Source organism: Ascaphus truei, unplaced genomic scaffold (assembly GCF_040206685.1).
Source record: "Ascaphus truei isolate aAscTru1 unplaced genomic scaffold, aAscTru1.hap1 HAP1_SCAFFOLD_2051, whole genome shotgun sequence".
NCBI lineage: Eukaryota > Metazoa > Chordata > Amphibia > Anura > Ascaphidae > Ascaphus > Ascaphus truei.
In genome coordinates this window covers 43272-51333 of record NW_027454959.1, presented here as the reverse complement: position 1 = coordinate 51333, position 8062 = coordinate 43272, and the positions used below count along the sequence as shown (strand labels likewise).

General features: G+C 39.0%; 1 long non-coding RNA gene across 1 annotated transcript; it reads left to right on the top strand.

The window, feature by feature from the left end:
* The first annotated feature begins 4064 nt into the window (after positions 1-4064).
* LOC142477217 (uncharacterized) lies at positions 4065-7382 on the top strand. Its single transcript, XR_012792252.1, has 3 exons — positions 4065-4141; positions 4507-4532; positions 7218-7382. It is a non-coding gene; the product is annotated as an uncharacterized LOC142477217 (long non-coding RNA).
* Positions 7383-8062: the final 680 nt, after the last annotated feature.

The following is an 8062-nucleotide window of genomic DNA, read 5'->3' as shown; positions in this document are numbered from 1 at the left end:
GTTTATCTACATAGTTTTTCAGTTGTTCATCAAGCTTAAGTACAACCCAGTGTTTAAGGAAAATGTTGCGGATTTGTCTAGATTGTCTACTATAAGTAGATACAAATAGAGGTGTAGAGTCCTTAGAGAAGGTATTTTTTCTCCTCCATTTAGATTTTAACAGAATTTTACGATCCATTTGTAGAGCATTGGTGTATGCACAATCTATGTTAGACCCATCATAGCCTCTTGAAAGAAATCTATTTCTCAGATCAATAGATCTATCTATGAATGTTTGATCGGTCGAACATATTCTGCGCAAACGCAAAAATTGCGCTTTGGGTATACCATTAATGAGTGCAATCGGATGTGAACTCTTAGCCTGGAGAAAGGAATTGCGGGAATTGATCTTACGGTATAGATCGGTTTGGACATTACCATCCATATCGACTTAAAAACAGACATCAAGATAATTAATACGATGTTTATTTGATTCAAATGTGAATTTAAGATTGTATGTATTTTTGTTGAGGTAGTCAATAAACAAAACCAATTTCATATTGCTACCTCTCCAAATCAGAATCAAATCGTCGATAAAACGATGGTAGAATATAATGTTTGTACGATATGGATTGTTGTCCCCAAAAATAAATAAAGTCTCCCATAAGCCCATAAAAAGGTTCGCATATGATGGGGCAAATGAAGTGCCCATAGCTGTGCCCTGTGTCTGAAGGAAATAAGTGTTATCAAAAAGAAAATAATTGTGATGAAGCAAAAATGTAATAGCTTCCATAATAAAAATAATTTGTGCTGGTGAGAGTGAGGATGTATCTAGAAAAAAATTGTGTCGCTTGAATCCCTTGTGCATGACATATACTAGCATAAAGTGATGTGATATCTAAAGTAACCCATGTGTATTGTGTACACCAAGTGAATGTGGAAAGGGTGTTAATTAAATCAGTAGAATCCCTAAGATAAGATGGGAGTTGGTGAACAAGTGGTTGTAAGAAAAAATCCACGTATCTAGATAAACCATCTCCCAAAGACCCAATACTGGCCACGATGGGTCTCCCAGGTGGATTGGTAAGGGATTTGTGGATCTTTGGGAGATGGTGAAAAATAGGTACAATGGGGTGGGAAATGTTAAGGAAGGAGATCTCTTTATCGTTCAAAACCCGCAATTCCTTACCCAGGTCAATGAGAGTCATATATTCTACAAGGAATTGTTTGGTAGGATTGGATCCAAGCTTCTGATATGAACTCTGATCACCTAACTGACGTAGGGCTTCCAGAATATAGTTTTCCACATGCTGTACGACAATGGCACCGCCTTTATCGGCTCTTTTAATGATTAAGGGCCTCATGCAGTAAGCGTTGATAAGGGAAATATGGCCATTTTATAGCCAAAATTGGGTTTGAGATTCAGTAAGCGCCGATAAGTGCTTGATTTCGCCAGGTTTCGGAGCCGATAATTTTGTTATGGCCAGTCGGCTGCCGATAAGCCTGTTTTCGACACTGATCGCCACTTTTTTAAATCGGCTGGATTCAACAAAAAAAAACAGCTTATCGGGGCTGATCGGCACTACGAAATTGAGATGTTATGGCCGATTTCTCCCGCCAACTAAAGTTGGCAGTTTGGACGGGAGAACGATCGCTAAGGCTGCCGGAACGGCACTTAGAAAAAAAAAATCTTCTGTACATCAATGGAAGTCAATGGAGCGGGGACGTATAACAGTATAGTACTGTTTACGTTTCATTGCTCACAATACAAACGTCATTTGCATTACAGTGTGGGGGGCATTTCCTGCATTGTGTCACAGCTGACGTGTCTTATTTGCATAACATTCGACTTTTACATGTTTTCAGCATTTGCGGGTCACATTACTCATCATGTGATGATGTGGCAAGGGAAAATACTATACTACACTCTTAAAGGAGAACCTCACATCATATCACACATTTTATTGAACTGAGCGACAATTATTTACATGATGTTACACATGTCACACATGTCACACATACACCGTATATTCATGTTCCTTTACATTACACAATGCTTGTAATGTGTCACGCATCTTTAAACCTTCATGTACATCTAAATTCTCATGTTTACATCTAGGTTTGGGTCCTCCCTATTTTCATGACGTCACTTATTGGACGCTCAATCACATTGCATGTTTACACTGTAACCGTAGCATTACAAGCACTTCAACCTAACTTATACACACATGTACAGTAATTCATCATTGGGACACCTTGTAAACTCATTCTATAGCAACTATCCTCATTACAGAAATGCATGCATATGCACACGACTATTCATTGTTGGCAACATGTGACAATAACATGGATAATTACACATGTTACACAAAACTTTTCCCACGTCAATCTCAGCCTTTTTGTCTCATTACATGACTGACTCTTGCGTTCACAAGTGTTACATGCATTGCACATTACACTATTTATTTGCAAGCAATCTTTGTACAAAGCTTCACGTCACATCATTGCCAAATATCATCATTCCCTGCAGAATACACACAACAAATACTTATAACAACAACTACACACAGCTTGCCACACAAGTACTTTATTATGTTAATGTAACACCTTGCATTTTACTATGTCACCTGACATCATCACATACCTATTTAAAGGACGCACATTACCTGCTCATTCACAGCTACTCATTTCAAAATGTTGCGAATGTTTAGGAGACGCAGGAACATTCTTTTCTATGACATGCTTGCTGATCAAGAGAATGATATAGGGCAAGGTAGGGACACACCGAGGGACAGTGACAGGGACAGTGACGCGGATACGACAGGGACAGGGAGAGGGACAGGCCGAGGGACAGGTAGAGGGACAGGAGATCAGAGGAGAAGATAGAGGAGACAAGTTGTGCCTCGTCCGCGTCTGTACAGGGAGAGAACCCTGTTAGATGGGATGAGTGAGGAGGAGATTGTAAGTCGCTATCGTTTGAGTTCAGCAGCAATCTTATCTCTTTATGAGGAGATAAGGGGAGATTTAGATTTTTTCACAGCCAGAGGTCGTGCAGTCCCTGGGCTTGTTAAAATGCTGTGCTCATTACATTATCTTGCTTCCGCGTCATACCAGACAACTGTGGGCATAGTGGGCGGGGTCTCGCAATCTACATTCTCGCGGGCCTTAACCCAGTTTCTCTATGCACTCAATAGACGCGCTAGGAATTATATTCATTTTCCTACAGAGGCAACAGAGTGGCTGGAAGTCAGGACTGGCTTTTATAATATAGCAGGGATACCATCTGTGCTGGGTGCAATCGATTGCACACATGTTGCTTTGATTGCACCTAGTCAGAGTGAGCATGTGTACCGCAATCGTAAGCACTACCATTCACTCAATGTACAGGTGGTATGTGATGCCACGATGAGGATAATGCATGTGGTACCCAAGTTCCCTGGTTCCAGTCACGATTCCTCTATCCTGAGGAACTCTTCAGTCTTCCATGCGTTCGAAGAGGGACATTTTGAACCTGGTTGGCTGCTGGGTGAGTACACATTTACATGTTCTAACACAAAACACATTTTTATTTAGGAATGTTGGCATTGTACAATTTGATCACTAATGTCAGCTTATGTGTGCTCCATTCATTATAGGTGACTCAGGATACGGAATTAGGCCGTGGCTCTTGACTCCGGTGCTAAACCCTCAAACTGAAGCAGAGGAGAGGTACAATGCAGCCCATATATCTACAAGATCTGTTATAGAGAGGACATTTGGCCTACTCAAGACCAGGTTTAGGTGTCTGGACAGAACTGGTGGGGCTCTTCTATACAAGCCTCAAAAAGTGTCTGATATTATCCTTGCCTGTTGCATTTTGCACAATGTTGCACTCAGGCACAATGTACAGTCAGACCTAGCTGAGGCTTTGGTAGACGAGCATCCCACCCATGTAGCTGCTGAAAATGAACAAACAGCCAGTGGTGGCCAGACACGCCAGAATCTCATCAATTCATTTTTTTCTTGTAAGTACAAACAGATATGTTCCAAGTTCTACTTTTATACTTACATTATGTTATCTTAACAAGAATGTTTTTTTATATACCCTTCTGGTAGGACACAGATGAATATGGGTTGCACACCTTTCTTTTCTCTGCTGTGTGCACAAAGGGATGTGGCACCGGTATGTTATTGTTGCACAGGTTATATAATCCCTCTTCAATTGTACTTTAGTTGTGTGTATGTGAATACAACTGGGGTAACAAAGCAATAATATTTTAGCATTGTGTTATTCCTTATGCTAAGACAAAACACATATTATGCCCATACTCATTCATGCTTCTAGTATGCTTACATACAATGTTATTGGTGCAGTGTAACATGTACATCCAGATGATGTGTACACCAGGCTGATTTACATTTTGAATGTCATGAAATATACAAGGTGTTGCACATTTAACACCAAATACACACTTTGCTGTGTTGTTTACGGTACTGAAGATGGCATGTCAATGTTTGCAATTTATATATTGTTCCTTTGCATTATAGGTATATTTGCAGTATGACTGATCATGGTATGTATATTTGCTGACATCTCTCATAAGATGTGGCTACCTCAATCTTCCTATAATTATTTGAACTAAAAACCCAACATATTGGTTTAAACACAAATGTTACATATATGTACTTTCTGTATCATGTATATGCATTTAGCTACTCTTGCGCTTTCATGTGCATTGTATTAGAAAATGATTACTCCCATTTCATCACATTTTATGTATGTTTCCTTATAAATTCCATTAATGTAATATAGAGGTGTTTGGAGACAAGGGGATAACTGTAGTTATTTGTTTACTTACGGGAGATCATTAATCACGCATAAAATTGACTGATCATAACACTCTATGCATGAATGCCTGTAATCACAACAATGCGTACTACATCTTATATTTAGCAATGTAGGTTTTTTTTAATGCAACGAATTAATAGTCAACATTAATTTAAATTTGTGACATGTGTATGTATAAGTCACACGTGTGTGGATGTGTCCTACATGTACCAAGTGTAAAACTGGTAACAGAAAACACAATTTTGTCGCTAATGTTACTGTCATTTAGCATTTCTAATTTCACAATATGACAATGTTGGTAATATTTTTGGAATGTCAATCACGTCACTTCATCATTATCATGATGATAATTATCAAGTATTCTCACAATTGTAACGTCAATCACGTGCACATTAGCATAGACACACTTTTTAAGACAACTGTTTGTGTCTGTATCAATTTGTGTAGGATCCATGTATAACACCGACAAATGATAACACCAGCTTTATTATGGTAGCTTATATCATCATATTGACTATACTATGTATTTTTCAACTATTAAAAAACACAGTAAACTATAGTTAGTTAGGTTAATGAAATATACACAGAAACGTACTTCATAACATGATGTTGATGTCATATTCAGAACATCATGCATTGGAGGGGACCATAACATCTGGCCAGTAACATTATTTGCTACAGTCCCAAACCATTTTATCAACATACCCATGTAACAAGAGATTTTTAACACGAAATGCCTAGTTGGTTGTAAGTGTCCTTTACATTGGGAGAAGGAGTGGCTCAGTGAGTAAAGACACACACTGGCACTGAGAGTTTGAAGCAGGGGAGTCTGGTTCAATTCCGGTGTCGGCTCCTTGTGACCTTGGCCAAGTCACTTTATCTCCCTGTGCCTCAGGTGGCAAAAAATAAATTGTAAGTTCCACGGGCCAGGGACCTCAGCCTGAAAAATGTGTCTGTAAAGCGCTGCGTACAACTAGCAGCGCTATATATGAACATGCTCATATTATTATTATTATTATTGTTACATAGTTTCGACAGACATACGTTCCATTACACAATAGAATACACAAATGTGTTAGCAGAGTGGGAATGGTTGTTATATATAAGACACACCATGCCATAAAATGCTAGTAGTAATTAAAGAACACTCCATAAAAATGCATGAGGCACTCTTTTGCAAAATCATTATGTTAATTAAGTGCTTATGCAATATAGGCATTAGGGTATCTCATTTTTAATTGTTTGTTAATAAGCGCTGCAAGTAATATAAAATTAGTTCCATATGTAGTATAGTAGTCGGTGGCTCCTTCTCACAATCATCTCATATAAAGGTAGACTCTTCTGAAATCATACATTCATCCGATTGTATCTTCCCCGACATCTCTGAAATACAGCAAACACATGAAGGTCAAAGATGGCACCTTACTATATATGTATCCGTGACAACGCGTGACGCAGCTCTATATGATTGTGTAGATACACACGTCAGTCACTTATATGTTAGAAGTTAAAGTGTACATCAGTATGTAATGTTTCTTTAAATTTGTAGCAGGCATAACTATGTATATGAAGTGAACGTTGCCTGTATACTGAAAGATGTGCGCGCACATCTTAGTGTGCGCACGCACTTCACGCTTGGCTCCACTAACTGTTAGCGCATGCGCAAAACAAAGCGTACGTTGTGCGTTCAATACATGTTGAAAATACCAGTAAACATAACATCTTTATTTCAAATACAATGAAGACGAAACTACATTCGTTCTAAACGAGTACATCTGTATTCTTTTTAAACAGACGTGTTTGAACAGAAAGCACGGCCGATAACACAATGCGCAAATGCAATATGTGTGACGTCATGTTAAGCCAGCGTGAAACGCATGCGAACACTCCTCCCACTCAATTAACATTCAGCTAACACCCAGTTGACGCCTACAAACACTGAGCCGCACGTATGACACACTGCAGTTACCGTTACTATAACAAAACATGACAGCCAATAGGCTTTGAGGCGCGCCCGTCGCTTGGGGGCGGGACTTACATCCGTAATCCTTTTTAAGGACGCCTTGGCCCATGACAAGGGTCCCACGTCATACGTGGTGGACCCGGTTTTAAATGTTGTAGATGTTGCATGATAACAAAACAGGTATGTGTTAGAGTTATGGTAAAATGTTGCTAATATGTTTAAAGGGATAGCAAAGTACGTATATTTATTCCGTCAGCAATGTGTACTACTCTTTCAGGTTATACTATATTGTAAGCGGAAACAATTTGTTTGTGTTCGCTACATGTTATGGAGTCTGCAATGTTACGCTGTATCCACGCATTGAAAGTGAAAATGGTGGTTTAAAAAAAAAAAACTTTTAAACGCACAGTCAACGCATAACTGTTGTTATATTTACCATTCTTCTAGAATTAACTCTTCGCCTGGCTGCAACTGGTCGCTCCAGAAATGCAAGGCATTTTCATCCACGCTTGACCCACCCGCTGAATCCAGTATGACACACATCTCCTCCATGAAGCGATCATAGGAATCGGCACAGCTTTCTTCAAACAATTGGTCGGGAGGTAGGTTCATTTCTTCGGGTTCCCATTCCAATGCATTTTCAGCTGAAAGGCTTGGTACATAATCATAGTCCTTTTGATCTTGTACAATGTGGGTTTCAGGAATGGAGGGTGCAGATATTGCAGCAGGTATCGATTCAGACGGAACAGTAGTAGCGGATCCATTGCTATTGGCATTAGGAATAAATATGCCTTTCACCACAAATTTAGTGCCCTCTTTGAGGCTAAATTGTTTTTCATGCATACGTTTTATAACCGCACATTAAAAACTACCTTGACTTACGAATAATGTTTGGACTCAGTATGAAATATGAATGAATGAAAAGTTGCTCTAAACTCAGAAGTCCTACATGATAGTTCACATCACTAACACAATACATGTTGCCTTACACTTAATTTTCACTGACACTAAGTAATCCTATTTAAAGAAGATGTGCAAAACAAATAATGAACATGACAACATAACATATAGAAGAGCACATATTATATGGCCACCAACTGATACTCTCACCTTCTAGGTGTGTTGAGCTGGCTGACCCAGGTGAAGACACTTGTTCCGTCTCAGGTGACACATGTCCTCCAGGGGCAACTATATATAACAATAACATAAGTTTTACATTTACATGTGTAAATATTGAACAAACAGTTATTGTATGTTCTGTATTTATGAGTACCTAACAGCATCAGTTCCTT